Consider the following 24,190-nt stretch of genomic DNA (forward strand, 5'->3'; position numbering starts at 1 on the left):
ACCCCAGCAACTGGCCTCTGGGGACATTTATCCCAGAAAAATGACAATGTATACCCACACGAAATCCTGCACGTCCATGCCCCTAACCACAGCCGAAGAGTGGCCACCATCCAGGTGCCTCTCGGTAGATGAGTGGTTAACAGGTCTGCCCGCACCAGGGAGCACCGATGCGAGCGCGGATGAAGCTTGCGGGCACTGTGTGCCGCGGAAAGCGCCAATGCCAAGACATAACTCCGTATTTCCGTAGTCACATAATGCTCCTGCAATGACGCCGCTGGGAAAGGACGGAGTGGTGGTTTCTGGGGCGAGGGCTGGGGAGCAGGAGAGTGTGGCTACAGCCGGAGTCAGCGGAGCCCTGCGCTGGTGGAAATGCCACGCGGGAGCCTGCATGCTGCCCAGATACCGCACTGCGGTTCACGGCTTATTACCGAAGGGCAGCAGAGCAGCCCCCTCAAAATCTGCCCTTGGCTAAGGATTACTTTGAACTGAAGACAACTGAGAAGAAGGAGACACGATACAAACTCTCCTATTTGCCGAAAAGCAGGACAGAAGCTTGTGGAGGTGTTCCCCCGCCTCGCCTCTCTACCAGGAAGGACAGAAGATGGCCACAGGGACACGTCTAGACCCCGATGGCCCCGAGCGGCCCCAGAGGACTCTACACCACAAACCTGACCAAGTAGTCCTTCTCCTCCATCAGGACCCCCTTCCACGGACCTTCCCACAACGTCCTGCCCCTAGAATCTTGAACTCCTTTTCTGCCGACTTGTCACTTCTTTATAGGGTGTCAGGTACTCGTGTTAAGATGTTACAGAAGCTGAGATTCTATCCACCTTTTTTAAATGTATGTATTTATTTATTATTTATTATTATGGTCGATTAGCCAACATAGAATACATCATTAGTGTTTGACGTAGTGCCCCTTTTGAGTCGCCAGTGCTCCCTGGCAGAGTGATGGACATGTTAGTGAGCCTCTGTTTGTTTCCCTCTTGTTAATCTGTCTTTTGTGAGTCTAATTTGCAGGACACCAGCCAGGACCTCAGATGGGTGGCAGAAAAGTTTTTCTCCCCTACTTAACCATTGGGGAAAACTGGACACAAGAGTATGTGGGATCTCTCTGTACCGTACCTGGATCCACAGCCTTCCCAAAATAAAAAAGTCAATTAAAAATACAACGACAAATTGTTATCTAAATGGAAATAGCAAATGTTCCTACCAGACAACAATTGCCAAGCCAAGCTGCAGAACTAAGTCAAACAGCTTAGTCTTCAAGGTATGACATCTACATTTGTCTCTAGCAGAGCCTTCTAAAACATGTCCTTAAAAGTAGTAACAAGGTCTAAGCAGAGATAGAAAATTCCTTCTTGATAGTCCCACTGCTTCTTAACTCTGCTCCGGGCCAAGGAACTGCTAAAATTAATTCAAATTGGGTGTTAATGTTTGATCTGAAATAAAGTGTTACCTCTCCCAGGTACCATTCGCATTTCATTGTAAAGTTTAAAGTTAAGCCAAAGGAGAGTTTTAGTGGAACCACGGGCAGGCGGAAACATCTCCTTTTTAATGCCTCTCGACCCCACGCCGATGACCGTCAGGGCTGCTGACCCACATCTGCGCTGGCCAGTCTGAATCCAGTACCGGGTATGGCCCCTCCAGATTGGACTGGAGACTCAGCCACCCAAGGGTCTTGCCGGGATGCCGTGGCATCTGTCCTCTCTGTGGCTCGCCCTGAAGCCTGCAACACAGTCTCCTTGCTGGTGAGTCCTCTTCATTCCAGCCTCGTTCGCTGGGTATTCGACGTTGAGGATCGGGTTGGAAGCTGATGCTTTGATTGTCTTTGATGTTTTCAAAGGCAGGAAAGACTGTCATCTTTTCAAGTGGCACTCAGCTCTAGGTAAAGAATGTTTCTGATTTCTAGAGTGTCTATCAGAGGCAATTATACCCTGATTGACCTGTTTGGCATTAAAACGTCTCCTAACACTTTGCTCCCATGTTGGGAAATGAAGATCTTATTTCTATTCTTCTGCTCAAGTCTGTCTGCTTTGAGAGTTCACCAGAGTTCTAAACTTTGGGGATGAAAAGCACCAGATGGTTGGTATATATATTTTTTCTGCACAGCTGACATTTTCAAAATCAATATTTTAAGCCCAACAGAGAGAATGCAGAATCTTGACTTTATTTCAACCACAGGTATGATAAATAGCCAATTTGTCTCCAAGGCAGGCACTAGAGGCACAGGGGTAGAAAAAGACAGGGATCTTGCCCACAAAGAGCTTCTAGTCTGGTGGTCCTGGGAGTGGGGATATATAAAAGCAAATGTTACAACACGCAGTGTAACCCCATGGGATATGACCCATGCTCACAGCCCCACAGCCTTGACACTTAATAGCGATCCATGCAGGACAATTACACCCTCTCAAACAGTAATGTGCCCTTGATTATTACTCAGGATGTACTTTCCTCCTGCATGTGCACGGTTTTGCTCACATCTTTAGCCTGCTTTTTTATTGGGGCATTTCCATTTTAGTTACTGTGATATTTTATAATTTTGTAATTTTAAATTATGACATAGCTCCAACATACAAAGACAGAGAGCTTTAACACAGTTTCACGTTTAGATTTGGGAGGACAATAAATGTTGGCGAAATATCTTAATAACCTTCCCACCCGCACCACCAAGTCCTTCCCTTTCCTTCTCTCTGCAGAAGCAACCAGAGCTCTGAAATGTGTAGATGCTTTCCACTTTGTGCCTCTTGTTCTGTTTTTTCACATGTGTATGTATCGCTGACATATAGTATCATTTTATGTGTTTTACTCACAATTAAATTAGTGTAGCCGATTCTATAGATTGCTTGAACCTGCTTTTTCTCCTGTACCACGTTATAATTAGGATATTTTTCAGATGTCTTGGCACTGATGCGTTTTAAGTGCTCTGGAGCAGGGGTTGTCAAACTTTCTCCTAAAGGGATAGAGAGGAAATATTTTAAGCTTCCTGTGCCGTGGAGAGTTTGCTGACCTCTGTTCTACAGTATTCCACTTACACCATAATTTGTATCCATTTCCTCGTTTCTTAGTCACTCTCTATTTTTAGTTATAAAAATGCAATAATAAATGTAAGTACACACTGTCTCCTTGTGCTTGTGTGAGCATTTCAGGGCATAATTTAGAAGTTAGTCATTTGAGGGGTGCCTGGGTGGCACAGCAGTTAAACGTCTGCCTTCGGCTCAGGGCGTGATCCTGGCGTTATGGGATCGAGCCCCACATCAGGCTCCTCTGCTATGAGCCTGCTTCTTCCTCTCCCACTCCCCCTGCTTGTGTTCCCTCTCTCGCTGGCTGTCTCTCTCTCTGTCAAATGAATAAATAAAATCTTAAAAAAAAAAAAGAAGTTAGTCATTTGAGTTCTTCCATGCATTGAGACCATCCCCACCACATAGCAGACTTTATGTGAGGAAAAATATGAATATTGTTGGTTTCATACTAGCCAGTGCATCGGGGCGAGGAGAAGGGACATTTGTTTGCTTGTTTCTTAATCCATTGAGATGTCAGAGGTAATTTGTAACCATAGCAATATGGAGATGATGCTGGAGAGTCTAGTCCTTAGTCATTCCTCCAGTGACCACCTATAAATGTAAAACACTCAATTGCCTTAGGTCTGAAAGGTCCTTCACACACCCCCACTCTCGGGTGACAGCACCGGTGGGTATCAATTGTAGAAACTTATCATTTAGCAATGAGGTTTCATTCCCTTTTATTCTAGCTGCTTTTGTGCTTGATGGAAAGAAATCTGGTAACTCGTGGTTATTTACTTTGAAATAATTTTCCCCACTCCCATGATTGCTTTTGAGATTTCCTCAGTTTCCTTGGCATCCTACTGTTTCAGCACAATAAGATTAGTTGGGATTTGTATTATTTATGCTGTTTAGGGCTTGTGTACTTGTTAAGTGTATAGATTCTTGTTCTTCAACTCTGGAAATTTCTGAAGCATTCTCTCTCTGACTGTTGCTTCCCCTACAATCTCTTCATTGTCACACCTGAAAATTCGACAAGCTCTATTTCTGAACCTACTCACCTTACCCTTCTGAGCTCAACTGCTGCTTCCTGTTTTCCATCTCTATAAATACCTGTGGCGCCTTCTGGGGAACCGTCTCATTTGGGTGGCTTATCAGGAAAGTGGAAATTAAATACCAATACCAAAAACAGAAGATTGAAGAGAGGTGGTCGGAGCTCAGGAGATCAGAGGTCTATGTGCTCTTTGAAACAAGAGTATACAGAGTGATGGATTTTAGAATTTGAAAGTTACCCACTTCCCATTTCTCTCCGTGCCCTCCTGGATTGTGTGAGAGCTCTCCTTCCTGGTGGCAGACGACAGGGATCCCGAGGCTGGTGGCCAGTGCATCAAGAAAACTGGGTGCAATAGCTCCTCCGGGTTGTCTGACTATGTTCTTTCAGAGTTGGCTTTTCCGGTCCCATTTCCTGTCTGGAAGATCTCCCCTCCTGGCCCATGAGCATGTGTTCAGGCTTCTTGGGGCACCACCGATGGAGTGAGGTGAGAAGCACGCTCTTCCCCCTTCAGTTGGGAAGTTGACCTCCAACCCTGGAGGCAGCTTCTCCGGGATTTCTGCAGCCACAGCAGAGGCCTCCCGTGGAGTGGCCCGTCTCTCTTGGGGACTTTTGTGCGATGGCACACGCACCACCAAATTGCTGGACCTCACGTGAATTCATCAGGAGCTCCTCTTTCCACTCCCCATGGCTCTGTGCCGCAGGGGGCTGTGGTCTGGCCCTTGGTGTCCCTTTGAGGTGGTCCCACCATATCCAGCAGAAAGCCCTCAATTCTGTGCACATAGAGACACTTTTCTTTTGTGATGCTGTTGTAGGTTTCTCTGCTTTTAGCTTTCTTTGCTCCTTTCAGTAGGAATTTGGTTAGTGGGGCAAAATATCTATGATAAGTTCTCCATTGTATTAAGATGCCTCTCTTATTTTGTGATTAGACATGTAACTGGATTTTAAAGCCAGACAAGGAAACAAATCCAAGATGATCCTTGTACCCATCATTTCGGTATTTTTGGTTTGAATAATGTAAACATCATGTCGCTTAGAAGTAATCAACAAAGGTCTCAGAATACCATGGAGATTGTTTCTGGCAGCAGAAAAATACATTAGTTTTTCATTTTCCATAAACTGAATGCTCATTTAGAAGAAAAATGAAGTGTTTACTCTGAAACTACATATCATTAGGCAGATATTTTTGGACATTTGAATCTGAAATATATTTGTAAGAATTCTGCGCCCAGACACAAACCCATATGGCACAATGGTTATTTGCTTTCGGCGTGCCAGTTTTGCAAAAGTTTCCTGTTTTTCTTTTCCCCTGTAATGTGTAGTGAAGACTTAAGAGATTGCAAGGATGTTCTCCAATGGAATTTTCCATTAAACAATAAAGCAAATAATTAAACAGTGAAAATAATAATGTATACTCATAAGTTCTATTCTACATAGAGAAAAGGCCAATGACTTTCAAACCAGAGGGGATCTCGTTGCATACATGACACAGGGACATTTTTGATTGTGGTAGGAGGGGGGCCAGCAGTGGCATCCCTGCACCGGGACCACAATGCTGCTACACACCCAACCTGCCCAGAGTACTCTGCACAACAGAGAGGCGTCCAGCCCCAAGTCAACCAGCTATGCATAGTGTCCGGGTTGAGGAACCCTGCAGTAAGAAATGGCTGACCTGGTTAGGTTTTCCAAGATGCTGAGAAATATAATTCTAGAGAAATCATGTGCTCCCTTCCCTTTCCTTCTTACCTGCCCTCCGAGACAGCCCCCCACCCCCGCGTACAGCATAAGGTTAAAATCTTGCAGAGTAAGAATGACCGGCCTGGCATCTGAAACACAGCCATGGGTATTAAAAAGGACACTGGGTTTAGGTGAAACGTCCAGGTGCCAGGCCGTCCTGTCACCTGGCTGTGGAGAAAAAGATCTCATCCTTTTCAGTTTCAGATTTTTCATGCAATGAAGAGTTAACGACACTGAACAGACAGAACCATTTAGAAGAAAAATAAGATCAGGTTGTGAGAGCATCGCACATGCAGGAAATGGCGTGCACACTCAAGGGATGATTTAAAGTTTATAATATTTCATACACTTCCCAGCTAGCCATAGGTGTTCGAGCCTTCAAATCCATTTTTTTTTAAGTGCAGGCTTTGTTTTTCCCTTATGGTGTATTGAAATAAAAAAGCACAATAGAAATAACTTACATTTTCTCTTGGGTAGTTTTATTCTACCTTAATTTACCCATATTTGTTTTTCCTTATCCTTTCTTCCAATTCACCTGTTGCTGTTGCAGAGCCACCAGAATCAGAGCCGAGAAGAATCGCTCACCAGCCTGCCCACTGCTGTAATCAGACGCTATGAATGGCCCCATCACTCATACAAACCCCGGGAAGCACACGGCATACTCAAGAAAGCAAACAAAGTGCGAGCAGGGAGTTCCCGTTTAAACCGCTGAAACTGGAGTAGTCTTTCTTCTTGGTAAATAAAAGCGAGAATTAATATTTTAAATGGTAAATAGGGAAAAACGAGTGAGTCACAATGAGAATGGACATTTACCATCTTAAGAGGAAAATTCTTCTTTAAAGCCTTAGCCAGAAAGGGAAATCGGAAAGCAGGGAGGATCGGCCAGTGTGCTGAAACAGTAGGATTTCTGCCTCACTTCCCTGTCCCCCAGACGCCAAAGGGACATTTTCCTGGCAACAGAAAGGGAAAGAGCCACTTGAGCAGGCAAGTGTGGGGACGTTCGGGAGTCTTCGCTCAGTAATTCTCCAATGGCACTGAAGCATAGACTTCTTTGTCCCCGTTTCATAGATGAGGAAGCCAAGGCTTAGGATTAGGACACTGCTCTGACTCCAAACTGCGAGACCCCAGAAGCCCATCTGTCCAGCTCCATGGCCTGTGACACTTCAACCAAGCCCTGTCTTCTCCCAGAACCAAAGGGCTCACTGCACTTGCGACACAAATTGCCATGGAAGTCATGTGCCATGTGCTTTTCAGCTCAAAATGCCTTTTTCTTCACCTCCATTCCTAGGATGATAATACAACAGACCTTGGTTTCATTATATTGAGATAGTCATGAGGTCCCCAATTCTCCCTAAACATCACTTTTTTTAGACCATCTAGCTTTGGTTTCATTTTTACCCATAGTTTTAGTGTCTGCCTCTCTCCTCGAAAGTAGTTTTCATAAGCGAAGTCTTGAAGGCAGTTTTGATTTTAATGACACAAGTGGAAATCCAGGAATGCACTCTGTTGTGCCAACCCCTCGCCAGACGTCACCTTACTCCATGTTCCAGACAAACCAATGCAGGGCGGCCTTGTTCTCTCCTCTTTCCCCGGGGCCAAGCGTAGAGGCTCTGAGTGTTGGGGCCAATGGCTTTGAATCGGTTCTCAGACCCTGGTGGCCTGACCCCACATCTGTATGCTCGTGGAGTCTCCCAGGTGACCTCTGGCTTCAGAGGGATGTCCACAGGGATATCACGTGGAGAACCAGCAGGTGGGTGGGAAGGAGCCGTGAAGGCTGGGAATGGAGCTCCGGTTCTAACACCCTGGAGTTTGAATTCACTGTCCCGCTCTGCAGAGTCCTGGACTTGGAGGTGCGCACTGCGCTGTCCTTGCACAGCAACCGCCCTGGTCTTCAGCCCCTGAGCCCAACAAGGACATGATACCAGTTGGCACTTGGCTTTCTTATTCCCTTGCCCTTTAAAGGAAATCCATTTCTGGTTATTTTGTTTTGTTTTGTTTTTTAATTAGGGGAGAAAAGTGGAATTCAGAAGAGTTGGGATTGCAAACTGGATGGGGCCCCAAGGGACTCTTTTGTGCAGTGGTGACCAAAAGGCCACGTAAGTCCCCAAACTTCGGCCGTGCCTGGTGCACAGAGGAAGCGGGTGAGAGGCTGCCGCTCGTCCACGGCCTGAGGAGAGGTCTGGAGCCGTCTTCCTCAGCCATCAAGACGCAGAAAGCCTATTTGGCTTGAATGGTAATTATTCTCTTGGGGGACCCAGGCTTCTGGACTAAAACCATTGGCAATACCTTGGAACAGAACCTAGAGTCTTTATCTAACTTGTGGGAGTCAAGCATCATAAATCCTAGAGGGAAAAATTGACCATCGTCCCCAGAGAGAGGTGACTGCCCTGAGCCCATCAGCCCCAGCTTCTGTTGGCACATTTTCTTGCTCTGTGTTTGGTCCTGTGGCACGGCCAGAGCCTGTTTCTGGCCAGGAGAAAGAACAGGAGAGCCTGCAGCTTTCCCATCAGCTCTGAGCCCCTGGGACCGCGGCCAACTGCGTATGGAAGCTGCGTGCTTGCTGGCGTGTTTAGATGGAACTCTACATGCTAGTTAACGGGAACTATTAAAGCAATCCCCGCTACCACATGGGATAGGAATCCACCACGCGTGGAGAAGGGCTGCTGGGGCTCTTTCTTTTGGCAGCCGGATAGCCTGCCCCAATCTCACAACTGTGGTCGAGCTAAAAGGCTGAAGAATTGTACTTCAAGTGTGAAATAGAGGTCGTGCTGTTTAACACCATTGCGGGGAAAACTACATCAAGGCATTAGGGCGGCGGTTTGGAGTGTGTTTGTCTGGCAGATGTAGGGTGGCGTTCCGGGGGAGAAAGTGCAAGCAGGTTCCCCAGGGGGTCCGAGCTGACTGTGAGGTCCACAGCAGATAGGCTGCACCATCAAACTCTGCTAAATTCGGCCCATTTTGATGCACAGTTGGATTTCAGCTGGGACTGTTGTTTGGTCCTCTGCACCCGGAGGCTCTGCGTGGCCAGGGGCATTGGACACCCGGACCGGGAAGTGTTGATGGGTCCATCCTTCCTGTCCATGTGCTGTGTGCCAGGTTCTGGGCTGAACACTGCACACAGACGGCCACACGCCATCCTCACGTACTATGGTAACTTCAAACTGAAGAGGGGTGAGCATAGGCCCAGAGACACAAGGTGCCCTCAGCCTTCTACTTGCACTGGTGAATGGCTGCAGTGTTGGCCTTCCTCCAGGACACCTGCTGCCCGGCAGTATGGGGCTCTGCTGTCCGACAGTCGGGGACAGAGCCTGGTTACTCCACAAATGGGTCAAAGGACCTTGGAGACCTGCTTGGCCTCTCTGCGCCTCTGCTTTCTTGCCTACAGGTGGGGCACATCCCTGACCTCATGGGGGTGCTGCCAGGACCAGAGACAGCGTGAGCGTGTGGACTCCGAGGGGTCCTTTTTCTTCCCTGCAGCATCTTCTTCCTGGGTCTGTTGGTCCCCTCAGGAGATCAGGAGGAAAAGGAGAGTCCTTGCCACGGGATTTGGTGGCTTAAAAGGGCCGGATTCAGAGGCTTGGGAGGGTTTGAGCCACGGCCTGGCCGCCAGGTGAGCAGGACCCTGAGCCTGGACCCGGGCTGACCAGGAGCTGCAGGCCACCTTCCGGCAGTTCTGCTTCTCTGCCTTTGTGCACGTCCCCCTGAGGCAGTGCGACATCCAAGAAGAGGCGCACGTCATCAGCACTTTCAAAATGAGATCTTCGAGGAAGTGAGGGAGGACTGGGTCTCTAAAGAGCAGGACCCCAGCCCCGTCTCCAGGGCCCGAGTTTGCCTTTGGGCGAGTCTGATCTCCCCCCACCCCCACGGACACTCAAGTGGCACAACCATGCAGCTTGGAAACACTTACCACCCCAGACACGGGGACATGCTGGGCGCCCCCGCTGGCCCTGCCCACACTCTGGAGGCTCAGAGACCCGCAGGAGACAGGCTGTGCGGCCGGCTGCTCAGAGGGCTGTTTTCTCAGTGGGTCAGAGTTCGAGAGCAAGAAGCAAGCTCTAGCCTCAGCTTTGCTGCTAGCCACCCAGCCGGCCTCCGTGAGTCCTGCTTCCCACCGGCAGCTTCCGCGCCCTGGCAACGAGCCGTCCGACTGCAGGAGGGGCGCCCCGCAGCACCCGCCTTCGTCCGCTGCTGGACGCCTTCACTCCTTCCCTCCCACGGCGAGGATGACATCCTTCCACAAATACTTCATCTTTTCTATTTGCAATAATGATAATCACAAGTATGAAACACGATGATTTAGGGTAGCTCTACAGCTTAAAGGAGAATGTTCGATGATTTCTAGTCAGATGGGTGATAACTCCAGTACTTAACAATGGTCAGTGTCCCTCGTTGGGTCGTGCCTGCGTTTTGAGGGCATGTTGTACAAAAATAGGCTTGCTGTGCCCCCCCCCACATGGCCTTGTTACAGGGGTGCTCAACCTCGGCCCTGCTGGCATTGGGGGCCAGTCTCTCTTGGGGGGGCTGTCTGGAGAACGGGGGGGATGCTTATCCCTGGCCTCACCCACTAATGCCAACTGCAACAACCAGAAATGTCTCCAAACATTGTCAGATGTTCCGTGGGCGGGAGGGGCTTGGGTGCTCGGGTAGATTTTTGGGTGTTTTAGTTTTTAATTAAAAATTCTTATCTCAACGAAGAGATGCTATCAAAATGTCTAAAAATTACTTGTTAAAAATTTTGCTTTCCTCCCATTTATCTCCCTCGAATGCGGTTCCTCTGCTGTGCACGGGCATTTGGTCAGGAGGGGCGCGGGTAATGAATTGCGATCCTCAAGTCCTCTGTGAGCTGGAGAGGACACGTCCGCTTAAAGGGGAGCGCTAGGCAAGCCTGTCTCATCTCGGGGAGACAGATGTTGCCCCTGATTAAATTTGAAGAAGAAAGAAAACCTGTAATTTGATTATCTGCACGGAGCGGGTGCACCATAGGTAATCGTATTCTCTCAAATGGAAGGCCTGCTGCAATAAGGAAAGGGAAGAATAAACGTCTGGCTGAAGGCTGAGTCGCAGGATGGAAATTAATGGCGCTGCCGGGAGAGGTGGCCGCGCACATCTTTCTCTGGCTGCAATGTTTTCTCAGGCAGGCAGGTGGGGTGATGGCCCGACCCTGGTGCCCGGGGGAGCCCTCATCTCTGCCCCTCCGAAAGAGTTAGCCCTGGATGAGACGAACACGCAGGCATTCCACCTACGTGCTAGGTGTCGGCCACTGAAAACTCACGTGGGCTCAGCGCTCGAGCACGCGTGCAGAACGGGACGCCGAAGCCCGAACCTGCCGTCCCTGCTGCGCAAACCCAGGACTTGCTGAGGTTCTGAAGCAGCCGGAGACAACAACAAGGACACGCAGCATTTATCACGGGCTAAGCTCCAGTCTCAGGCTCTAAATCCATGAACTCACTGAACCCTCATAACAGCCCGATGAGCCAAGCATGGTTAGTATCCTCTTCTGAAGATGGGGAAACCGGGCACAGAAAGGCCGAGTCACCTGCTCAAGGTCACAGAGCTGGGCAAGGGCAGCACAGGACTCAGAACTCTGGTCACCATCCGGAACCCGTGCTCCCACCCCGTTCTGCTGAAGTGATAGGCTATTTTGTGCATTACGAGTCTGCGTCCCTCATGACCATGGACTGATGGGTTTATTGGAACAGTGAGCTCTCCTCTTGCTGGCTTCTCACAGTTAGCTAGGAAGTCTCCGAAGGCCGGGCAGCAGAGCCAGGGAGAGTCGACCATGCATTCAGCCCCCACCCGAAACTCACTTGGGAAAACAAAATGTAAGGGATGGGCAAGTTGCTGAAATTCGTTTTGCACGGATCTGCAAATCCCTGTGTAAAATGATGAACGCATTTCCCACGGAGGCCATGGCCTGGATTTGGAAGCCCTGTTGGGATCATGGAACGGGCTGGTTCAAGAATAAAACCGGCCCCCAGGGCGCGGTCTGCCGCGGGCCCTGGATCCCAGCGGCCGGTGCTCTGGCAATGCCCAGGCCGACTTCCTGTGGGCACAGTGGGAGTCAGGCTAGTCATGACCTTCACTGCGAGGTTAGGGCTCCTGTCAAAACCATGTCTCCATAAAAAGGAAATCAACTGTCTCAGTAAAAGTTAATCCATGATTAAGAAAAAAAAAAGTCAGTACATTTATAATTATCTGAGAATCAGGAATGAGAAATAGAGGGCTTCTTTATTTAGCTCTTTCTCCTTAAATAATGCAGCAATGGGAGAGATTTTTGTGCAATGTATAATTTAATATCATTGAGTGAGGGAATTTGGGTGTTTCCTTTGCTCTGCTGTGTGATGGCAGGTTCTCGGGACAGTGAGGGGCTTGTGTGGAGTCAGGCGGAGGGGTCCCCAAGAGTGCAGTGGGGAAACAGAGGCACAGTAAGTCTTGGGAACAAAGATCAGGGACAAGAAGTGTTTCACAGATTCGAGGCAGAGGTGGGGGCTGAGCTGGAGGGGTGTGGGGGCTTCCCGGCTGGTGCTCCGGGCAGGAATGGGATGGGTGAGGGCAGAAAGTTCTTCTGTATTCCGAGTATTTCCCCTGGAGTTCAGCACGGGGCTTTCCCCTTTGCTGACGCTCTCCCAGCCCCGCAGCCCAGGGTTGGAATGGCACAGTCGAAGGCTTTTCACTTTAGGATGATAGAGGGTTCTCCCAGCCCCTCAAATCCCTTCCCACGCTCTATGAGTTTCTGTCATTCATCCAAGCAATTCCCATAAACACAGCCCTTTGGAACACGACACAGGACCTGTGTGTTGGGGTCCAGGCTCGGCCTTTCTGCACCCTCTGCTCAGGGTTTCACACAGCCGCAGCCAAGGAGCAGCTGGGCCGCCCTGCTTCTGTGGGGCTCTTCCAAGTGTGTTCACTTGCTTGTAGCTGCCTGACTATGGCCCCTGCTCCTGGAAGTTGGCCCTCCCTGTGGGCCATTCCCAGCCTGGCTGTTTGCTTCTTCACAGGCAGCATAAGCACACTGTTCTGCTGAGTCTCTGAAGTCAGGGGAGGATGAGACCCTCTTATTAAAGGAGCTTTCCGTCACCGGTTTAGGTCAGGCCCACCCAGGTTGATCTCCATTTATAGTCAACTAAATAGAGACCTTCACTGCACTGAAAAATCTCTTCACTGTTGTCATATGATATGATGCAATCATGACAGTGACCTCCCATCTCCTTTGCCATATTCTGCTGGTAGGACACAAGTCACTGGTCTGCTGGCACTGGACAGGAGGGGATTTGCACAGGGTGTGACTCATTGTAGGTCACCTTCAGGTGTGTCTGCAACACCCTCCCAGCCCCGGCTCCAGAGCCTCTCATGGCAAAGGCAGGGCGATTGGAGGAGGCCCAGAAAGTTGGAAGTGTGTACCCTTTGCTCAGATCTGGGGATTGCCGGCACCTAGGCCCTGGTGTCCCCAGAGAGTCCTTAAGCTTCCTTCTCTGCCTCCCTACTCGGGTGCTGTGAGGGACCAGGGGCTACGTGTCCAGGTGTCCCATGAGAGCGAGGCCTGCTCGCCTCTCCCCACCCACTCATCTATCGGCTCATTTCCCATGGTTGACTGTGTGCCTGCCCGAGTCAGTCTCCACACTGGCCCCAGGACACAAGGTGGACGAGGACTCCCAGCCCTGGCCCCCAAGTTCCTTACGGTTTAGTGCATGAGGTGGGGAGGGGACCCCAACCCTGTCTGCATCAGAACTCCCTTGGTTTCACCCATCTTGCTTGAACGGCTCCCAGAAAAGGCCGATCTCGGTTGTCATAGCTCAGAACCTGAGGCACCGCTGGAGCCAGAGCTCCCTGTCTCAAAAACTAACCATAAAGAAAGCTCCTTTCCGCTCCTGCTCTGCCCTCGGACAGGCAGCCGAGTCTCCTCTGTTGTCAGATCTCACCAAACACCACAGTCTACAAACTCTTCAGCTGCCTGCCTCCCCAAACAACCTGTGACAGACTCACGCTCTGCTTCAGGACGACACGATGCACGCAGTTCACAAGGTCCTCAGCAGGGGGCAGTGATGCTCGCCACCCTCTCCACCACCTCATTTCAGCCTTGTCTTCGTTGGATACCCTGTCACCTGCAACACTCCACTCCAAGCTGCCAAGACACTTTTAGGACAGAAAGTCAATTCAATGTATTAGCTTTGTGACCGCAAACAGAAGCTGCAGGCATGGCTGGATCTAGGAGCTCTCACGATGTCACTGAGCTTCTATGTCTCTCTGTGTCTTGGTGCTATTTCCCACTGCACGTAGACCTTCTCTCCTGCTCCAAGTAGGCTTTCTCCCTGTGGCAAGGGAAGATGGCCGGGAGGCAGGGGATCATGTCCAGGCCTGGGGTGAGGCAAGGACACCTCTGCACAAATTCGAGGAGGCGCTCACTCTAGGGGTCACGTGAACTAAGGACCCCCTACGCTTTGTGCCCCAGCTGACCACCTCCCTCGCCCTAGACCCAGCTCTGTGCCCACTTCGTCGGCTCGGCAGTCCCAGCACAAAGAGCCCTTTGTTCAAGCACTTTCCGAAGATTCTGTCTACTCTGGTAACTGGTTTGACCAGCACCACTTGGGCACACAGGAGCCAGTCCCTGTTGCTTTGGGGATGCAGTGCCACTGAGCAGACAGGACCCTGGGGCCCCCGCGGGAGCCAGACCCTCTGGTTCACGGTCCCTTGGGAACCACATGGAATGGGGGAGGAGCAGCGCCCCCACAACACAAGCTGGACAGGCAAACACAGCACACGGCCCCCCTCTGTAGCTGCACCTGCACACGCGAGCACCTAACCATCCCATCATTTATTACTCGGTCCTGTTGTATGTTTGTACATCTCCCCTCTTCAGGCACACTCGGAACTCTGTGAGGATGACAGCAATGCTTTATGCCCCACAGCACTGAGCACAGAGCCCTGTGCCCAGCAGGTGCCCGCGAAGCCTTGGTACAACGACTGGATTCTGCACAGGAGCTGTGAGGAAATGGACTCTTCCACTGTCTGATGGGAAAGCTTGACAGCTGGTCCGCATCAGAGATGGGATGACTTCCTGTAGGTCACAGGTGCTCCGCACGGGGCTGAGCAAACCCGCATCTCTCTCTGCCATCTCCAATGCAGCATCCCGGCCTCGGAAAGCTCAGTGCCCAACGGGGAAATGCTGTATTCTACCTTCGTGCTTTGGGAACAACAACACAGGGCCTCAGACACCCCAGAGACACCTACTCCTCCCGCCCAACAGGAAACTCGGAGAACAGCACCCAGGTGGGCCTCTGGGGCTCCTACCCAGAGTGTGTGGATCAATGAGCAGACGACGTGATAAGGAAACATCACTGCCTGCCTTTGCTCTCGCTGAGCAGCTCGAGGTCTTGTCTAGGTCCCAGGGGACTCTCTCCTTCCTGAGGACACCACGGTCACCGCTTAACAAAGGACAAGACTCGTCGGTGGGAAGCGAGGTCAGAAAGCAGAATGGTGGGGGCGCTTGCAGATGTGTCCGACATCCGCGTTTCATGAGTCAGGTTGGGGAAGCTTCTTCTTTGGGAAAGAAAAGACTGCAGTCAGAAAGACGAGACCTCTCCTTGCAGGCAGCGAGGGCTGTGAGCCCCTCCTGATGGGCAGGGCCCCCTGCAGTATGCAGACACACTTGCTGAGGCCCGACTACCCAAATGCCCAACGGCTGAGAAGCCCTGTCCTTCCGACAGCGTCTTGGAATTAACGAGAGGACGGTTTGCACTTGAGATGCACAGATGTGGTGGACTTGGCTCTCAGTTTGGCAGAAGCAGAGTCGAAGGGGCTCCGTGCACAACTGAGGGGCTTATTACAGGAAGCACGAGCATCACAAAGTCAGGGAGAGTCCACAGCTCATAGAGAAGGCTCCATGGCTGGTGGAATGTTTCATGCCCTGCATCCTGAGGGAAGGACGGAATGGTCTCGGTCTGGCTGTCAGTATCTTGGACTTTCTTCCATCTCGGAATTTCAGCTCAAATGTACCCGATTTCTTTTCAATTGTTTAAAAATTGAACAAAGTTTTCATTTGTACTAGCTTTCTCATTGATAATTTCTGCATATGATGGAGCATCTCTTTAGTAGGATGAGGCTTCCTCAAACTGTGTTTGCTGCCACGACAGCCCGGGGGTGTTCTAAGTGTTTTGTGTGTTTGTTTTTCCATCACAGTTGCCTTGGTATAAAAGGTCCAGAAAAAGTGAGTTAAAACAGGGTCTCTCCTGCAGGACTTGTCAGGACCTTTAAATATTTTTTATTTTAAAGATTTTATTTATTTATTTGACAGAGATAGAGACAGCCAGCGAGAGAGGGAACACAAGCAGGGAGAGTGGGAGAGGAAGAAGCAGGCTCAGAGTGGAGGAGCCTGATGTGGGGCTCAATCCCATAACGCCGGGATCATGCCCTGAGCCGAAGTCAGACGCTTAACCGCTGTGCCACCCAGGCGCCCCTTGTCAGGACCTTTAATATGTGCCCCGAGAACCTCTGAGAAGGGGGAGCATTCAGGTGTCTGCTTCCCATGGGTGTGTTTATATGAGAGTTGGTAAATGTTAGACATTTCCATTGGAGGGGCGTCCACGGGAACCCCAGAGCATGGAGACTGGCATAGGTGATGAAGGAAGACAGACCCCAATGTTGGGTCCCGTAAGTTCATAATTTTTTTTTTTTTCTGTGCAGATTTAGCATCATCCAACTGTCCGCTGGCAGCTCAGTCTCTCCGTCAGCAAGTCCATCGCCATGTGGTCAAACACAAATGTCTGCCATTTTCCAAGTATTTAAAAAGCAGAAGGACCCTACTCGAAAGTTCAAGAACTTAAAGTTACATTGTTCTCTGCTTACAAGTAAAATAGTCCAAATCCCTTTCGAATGATTCTTCCAGAAAGCATGCTTCCTGTATCTCCTCTTGGGGGGATGGGAAGGACCACACCCTTTCCCTAAAAAAGACCCAGTCTTCATCTTGCAGGAAAGAACGTATTTCTTTTCTCAGTTTTGAGACAGAGACACGAGTGTGCTATGCAGCCCCAATGCATTGCAGCCGAGTGAGCAGATGGGACAGATGGCAGCCACCGTGCCCACCCCATCCAGGACAAAACCTGCTAGCCCAGTGTCCACAGAGCTGCCCTAAGGGGCTGGGTGCACCTGGTGTTCTCTCCCGTGTCGCAAGTGGGGGCCCTTGCTAAGTGCAGACTGTTCGGCAGAGGTCAGGTCCCAGCTGAAACCGTTCAGATTTCATTAAGGAGCTCCCAGGATGCCGTGGGCTGGGAGGCTGGCAGAGGGCACCTGCCCGTCCCTGGCAGAGTGTCCAGTTCATGCACTCAGTGAGCAGTCCTGCAGTGTCTGACCTGCACCCGGCCCTGGGCTCACCCCTGGCTTGGGGTGTGGAGTCAGATGTGGCCTCCATCTCCTGGGACTCACAGGCCAGCAGGGAAGACATCCAGTGAGGTCGGGTGATATGTGCCGTGTGTCCAGCTAAGAAACGGTGTGCCCTGGAGGCAGAGTGCAGGCGGCCAGGGACAGCAGAACCAGCCCCCAGGGATGTCCCACAGGTGACCACATTTTAAGCAGAGACAGGATTGGGACATGACTGCTCAGGGAAAGCACTGTCCATGCCCTGGCTGGTCCCCACCATGTGGCCCTCTCCACTGGCAGCTGTCTATGGGCAGGGCTGGGCTGTCCATCCTGAAGTCAGGATACCCGAGCTAACCCCAGCCTCCTCCACCCCATTTCTTAGGAGACACTCACACACGGAGGATAGCTGTCCCTCGCTCACCCAGCAGCTCAGCCGAGGACAAACCCTGGGTGTTCACGGCCACCCGTCCCTTTCTCCCCTGTTCACGGGAGCATCTCAGAGCCACGGGAAAGTAACACAGCCGACACCTGCTCCAGTTTGGGGCGGATGCAATCCATCCCTCGTTTACAGGAGGGGAAACCGAGACGTCGGATCTCATGGAGCAGAGGCCATCTGGCTCTGAGCCCCTGGCTCTCACACGGCACTGCTTTCTACTGAGTACATCTTTACCAAATCGTGCTTAGTGGTACTGCCCGCGGGCTCCCGGGCAGACCAGACCCACCACCCCGGGACAGCCTCCTGCTTCCCCGGTGACAGCGTCTCCTCGTCCCCTGGATGGCTCTCTGCCCCTTCCTCCATGCCCAGCCCCTGCCTCTCCACTGGGGGGGTCACAGGGCGAATGCCTACAGATACTGGGCAGCGAAGTCAGGAACAGAGCGGACACCTGTAAGATGCCAAGCAGCCAGTAAGATGCCAAGCAGCCAGTCTCACGGGACCACTGTGTGAAGAGGGTAGCCGGTGGCATCAAAGGAGGGGCACTGACCTATCCCAGCTATTCGCTTCCAAGTGGGGGCAGGTACCCAGGGAACCCACAGTTGCCTGTTTTCCCAGGTAAACTAGAAATCTAGACTTCATGTGAAAGATCTTAGTTTTTAAAAACATTACAAATAATTTAAAAAAACGGTCTGGCATCACCTGGGCCAGAGAAATCTAATCGATGGGCTTCATTTGGCCCAGACTGCCCCTCGGTGGCACAGGCTCTCGCCTTGTCGTGTCAGGCCTGGCAAGGGGCCGTGGTCCCTGCTCATCCTGGGCCGAGGGGCTGAAAGGGGCCTTGACCTCCCCTGGAAGGCCAGGGTGAGCCACCTGGTTTTTGGTTGCTTCTCTCTCTCTCTGCTGAGGGTGGGCAGTGCAGACGTGCAGGCGAAATGTGCTTGGCAGGAGGAGGGGGAATCATCTCTGCGAGCCTGGAGCCCGGGAAGGTTCGAGTGTGCAGTGGGGTCACGGGAGTCTCATGCTCTATTCAGCCAGCTCTCCCATTCATAATGCAACACGGACAGCGTGTCTCTGCCCTGGCAGGGGGGAGGGCGGCTCGGAGCTGCCAGCCAGAGACCCCGTGTCCTTCCCCATCACTGCTATGTTTCCTCCTGCCCCCCCGAAGGCTTTTCTTCTTGGGGCCCCTCTTCTCCCATCTGCAATGGAATAGCAGCAGCAGCAGTGGGTTGCCTGCAATAGAAGCTTGTTTTGTTTTCAGGCTTTTTATTATTTAACCTGAGCCCGCGGGGAGGGAAGCTGATGCCCTATCACGGAGGAGACAGGCAAAGCTGCAGAAAAGCAGGCAGATGGTGCGAAGGGTCCAGGTCAGGATTTGCTCAGGCCGGAAGATTTAATTTGCCTGACTGCTGGGTCTGTCAAAAGTTTCCACTGTAACCACTTGGGTCCTCATAAAGCAGAAACAGCAGAGGAAGGAAATGAAATCCTGGATCAATGTCTCTGTTTGAAAACATTAACTTATGTTCCGTTGGAAAGAGAGAGAGAGAGGAAGGAAGGAAGGAAGGAAGGAAGGAAGGAAGGAAGGAAGGAAGGAAAGAGTAAGGGAGGGAGGGAAGGAAGAACTGTTAACTGTCACAGCAGATTGGCCAAGGGAACCAATGCACGGGATGGAGATATTCACAAGGAAGCACAGGGGGTCCAGGGGTGCTCTTGGTACATTCCAATCCCCCAGCTGCAAGCTCATGCCCCCTTTCCACAGGAATGGGATGACTTTCCAGCTGAAGGAAGGGGAGAGTGCCCTAGCCAGGAAGCTGTAAGACCAAGGACTGGCCCCCCAACCCTGGCCCAGGGATCCCTGCCCAGGTGTGAAGGACTCTGTGTGTCTGGGAGGGTCAGGAGAGGAGGCTGGAAATCCAGGAGGTCACGGTGCCTGCCCTGGTTGTTCTGGTGGTTGCTTCCCCTGGGCTGTAATATGGGCTTCTCTGCTGAAGGACCCATGTCATGTGCCTGCCCAGGCATGGCCTTCGATCTTGATGGTATTGGGGCCAAATAACACTTTGGGGAACGGAAAGGAAAGGGTTGGCCTGGGGTCGGGTGGGGTGGGGGCTGGGAGTGAGACGCAGGTCAAGCACTGGTAAGCAAAGGGGTCAGAGGACTGGGCAGATCTGGTGTCCATGGCTTAGAAAGACACTAATGGCAGGAAACAACAAATGTTGGAGAGGATGTGGAGAAAGCGGATCCCTCTTACATTGTTGGTGGGGATGCAAGTTAGTACAGCCACTTTGGAAAACAGTGTGGAGGTCCCTTAAAAAGTTAAAAATAGAGCTACCCTATGATCCATCCATTGCACTACTGGGTATTTACCCCAAAGATACAGACGTAGTGAAGAGAAGGGCCATATGCATCCCAATGTTCATAGCAGCATTGTCCACAATAGCTAAATTGTGAAAGGAGCCGTAATGTCCTTCAACAGATGACTGGATTAAGAAGCTGTGGTCCATATATACAATGGAATATTACTCAGCTATCAGAAAGAACGAGTTCTCAACATTTGCAGCAACATGGACGGGACTGGAGGAGATAATGCTAAGCGAAATAAGTCAAGCAGAGAAAGATGATTATCATATGGTTTCACTCATTTATGGAACATAAGAAGTAGGAAGATCGGTAGGAGAAGAAAGGGAAGAAGGAAGGGGGGGTAAACTGAAGAGGGAATGAACTATGAGAGACTACGGACTCTGAGAAACAAACTGAGGGCTTCAGAGGGGAGGGGGGTGGGGGAATGGGATAGACTGGTGATGGGTATTAAGGAGGGCACGTATTGCATGGTGCACTGGGTGTTATACGCAAGTAATGAATCATGGAACTTTACATCAAAAACTAGGGATGGTGACTAACATAGCATAATAAAAAATTATTATTAAAAAAAAAGAAAGACATTAATGGGAGTTTACAGATGGGAGTATTTTCATTTACTGTTCGCTCCATTCCAAGTTGGAAAGCAGAAATGGATATTTGCATTGCTCCCCAAATAGTTAATGTTTGCAAAGGGAAGTATAGTAACTTTCCAGCAGCGAATCCTGGCGCACACACGCGGGCCTTGGGTAATACAAGCAACAACAAGCACCCTCGTATGACGCACTGGGAGGGCTCACCACTTCTGGGGTGTATACCGCCCAATAACTCCTAACCTCGGTCTCATCGTGAAGAAACATCAGACAAAAGCACGTTGAGGTCTTTTCTGCAAAATAACTGACCGATGTCTTCCAAAGTGTCAGGGTCACCAAGGGTAAGGAAAGACAGAGGACTTCCGCAAACTGGAAGAGACAAAGAAGGCATGATGACCGAGTGCTATGTGCGATCCTGGAGTGGAGCCCAGAAGAGAACAAGAACATTGATGGAAAGATGCGAAACTCAAATCAGCCCAGTACTCTGGTGAGTAGTATTGTGGCAAATGACGATTTCTCAGTTTTGATGAAGACTACGTAGGGTTATTAACGTAAGGGGGGCTGTGTGAAGGAGGCACGGCTACTCTTTGTATTCGTTCTGCAGCTTTCCCAAAGGTCTAAAATTCTCTCAAAATGAGAAATAGTAACCCTTCGGGAAAAGAATCTCTGCTCAGGGGTATTCCCCACATTTCCAAGAGTGTGTAATATCTCTCATGCACAGACTTCTGACCTTTCTCTTTGATTCCTTAGTCACATTTTACTCATGCATGATGAAGTCATCAGGGTTCCCCAGGACATATGACATGGGCACGGCTGAAATCTCATAAACAGATCAGCAAACCAATGCCGAGGAAGGACCGGGTTGCCTTCCCATGGTTCCGGGAGCACGGCGTCTCATTCGCTGTCAGTGGTGATCTGTGTCCTTGATGCAGGTAGGGTCTGGATGGGTATGGAAGATTGGAGGCCCAAGTAGGTCACTGTGGCTGTCCCTCGAGATAGGTGTGGGGGACAGACGCTCACCACTCTGGGGAAGGACAGTGCAGGCTGTTTGCAAAGAATGGCAGTCTGTTCAAGTGAGCTCAGCATCCTGTTGTGCAGATACAAAAGGCAATCTTAGAAAAGTGTAAACACTGCTGTCCTTGCCACTTTCCCCATGGGGCTGGGTCTGAAAAGGTGAGACACGGCTCCACGAGTGGGCTGGGGTTCATGGCGCTGCCAGGTGCTTTGCTGTGAGAGGGACCACATGCTACTGTTCACTGTGGGAAGCTCCCTGCTGATGAGAAAATACGGATCCCTTGTTCCACAAATAAAGGGAGTGTAGTATCGGTCAGCTGTTGCCACTATGAGGTGGATGATGCTGTGTAACAAAGCACCCCATGAGCTTAGGGCTTACGACAAGCAGCCTGCACTCCTCACTCGTGGGAATGCAGGTTCTTTGCAGCTTAGCTGGTCTAGCCTGGGTTCTGGTCCAGGCTGGGAGTTCAGTCCAAGTCCTATGCATGTGTGTACCATTCTTCCGGGACCAGGGACAATGTGGGCGGGGAGCAAAGGTGCAGATGCCCTATGATGCGTCTGCTTTTCACTCTTCCGTCGGCTCTGCTGTCTGTCTGACGGAGCTTTGCCTTCCTCGCTTCCGTTTGGGGAGCTAGCCCAGCCTGCTCTGCACGGTCCCACCGGGCTTTGTCAGCAAGGTCAGCTACCTGGGCCCCATCACGCGTCGGTCTTCTGACCAGGCACAAGCAGTGGGGAGACCCTTTCCCCCTAACCTTCATGGTGGGTTCAGAGGAGGGTACACATTGAAGCCATACAAACTGACTTCCTCTCAAGGTCACAGAGGACATTGGCTCTTTCTGTGGGGGCTGCCACTGTCTGAGAAATGACCCACTCCCCTGGCCACCTGAGGTTGGACGGGACGAGGCCAACATAGACAGAAGCCAAGATGCACAATGGGGAGAGAGCGAGCCCTAATCATATCACTGAGCCCCTGGATCCAGCTGGGCCTGATACTCCAAGTTCTAAGCAATAAACGCCCTTCTTGGAAAATAAGTTTTGCTCTTCTTTTTTTCTGTGACACATTCAACCCAGGTTTTACCAACACACGACCATTATGCGAGGAGAAGCAACCAGCCTCTCAGTAACGCATCATTTAAAACATGAGATATAACTTACATACTGGCATTTACCCATTTGAAGCGTGAGGTTAAACGGTATTCAGTAAACTTGCAGTGCCATGGGGTGCTACCCGCGTCCAGACCATCCTAGCAACGAACCACTGAGCCATCTCATCTCTCCGGTGGGACACGCGGGACTCGATGCCACGTGTCCTCTGGCACACGTCCTACGCAGGTCCTTTCCTCCCATCAAGACTGGACCTGGGCCTGACATGCTGAGTCTGTAGTAGATTGTGCCCATGAGATCCTCCTTCTGGACAGGGCGATGCTCTCCAGAAGCTTCCTTCTATTTACCAATCCAGAAGAGAAAATCAGTAGATGAAAATGCTGGAATCTTTGAGAGGGAGAAGACATTTCATCTCTGGTCTAACGCTCCCCCCCAGGAGTCAGCTTGCGAGAGGTGCTGTCCCACAGGAACCTGAGGCTGCACTTGGTTGCGCTGTTTGGGCTCCTTGCGTGGCCTCCGGTGGGCTATGCTGCGGAACCTAGCTGGACACAATCCGAAATGAATTTTGTTTGGCATGTCTGTGGTTGTTTCTGGTTGTCACAGCTCAGGTGAGGGGCTGCTTTCACTCGGTAAGAGAGCCCAGAGACGCTTCTGAACATCCTAGGGTGCACAGCAGAGAAAATCGGACCCAAACTCTCGGACGCACCGGCGTTGAGAAGCCTCGCACAGGAAACTGCATTCTTTATCCCAACGGACACGCAAGTTTTCGAAAGGTTTTTTCAGGGTGAGAGCAGAGTACGCCGTGAGCAGATCCTTCTTCCTGGTGCTGGAAGACCTGCAATTTGTCCCGACACCTGATGGTAACCGGCTGGTCTCCACCGCACAGGGGAAGAAAGGTACTTCGCAGCTCCTGTAAGATGTCCGGGGCCACCTGACGCTGCGCGGAACTCTCAGGAAAAGGAGCCCATTCTCGCGGTCTTACCTTCTGCAGATGCCTTGAGAGTCTGCTTCTCTCTTATCAGCCTGCAACCGCCTTTCTGTGTCCTGAACAAAGGATGTTGGTTCATTCCAGCCGCCCGGTGAGAAATTAACACCTGACCCATGTGACTGTTGATCCTTGGCATAAATGAGGGGAGACTTATTGCTGGTCCTGAAGGTGAGCTTTGAAATGACTGACAGTTTGTCGGTGACCCCTGGGCAAAATGCAACTGATCTGAGTAATCCACGTGGAAGCCCTTCGTAAATTGTTCAGCTCGACTTCGTGGTCTGCTCTGAACTTGCTGGAGGACGCCACTGCCAGGAGAGCATCCGTCTTCAAAGGTGAGGCTGCACAAAAACTGATGAGCTGGGTGTGTGTGCGGGGCTCCCGGAACAGCAACACCCCTTCCCCTGCACAGGTGCCTCTGGGAATTCAGACTCGATCCCCAAGAGTTGCTGAAGACCACACAGGATCTCGAGCTGAGGAAGCCAGCGCCCGATCCGGAGGAAGAGAAGTTCTCTGCAGGCCTGATGGGGACGCATTTAGTGCTGCGGCTCTGAGCGTGCACAG

The sequence above is a fragment of the Ailuropoda melanoleuca genome, chromosome 13 (assembly GCF_002007445.2).
Source record: "Ailuropoda melanoleuca isolate Jingjing chromosome 13, ASM200744v2, whole genome shotgun sequence".
Classification (NCBI taxonomy): Eukaryota; Metazoa; Chordata; class Mammalia; order Carnivora; family Ursidae; genus Ailuropoda; species Ailuropoda melanoleuca.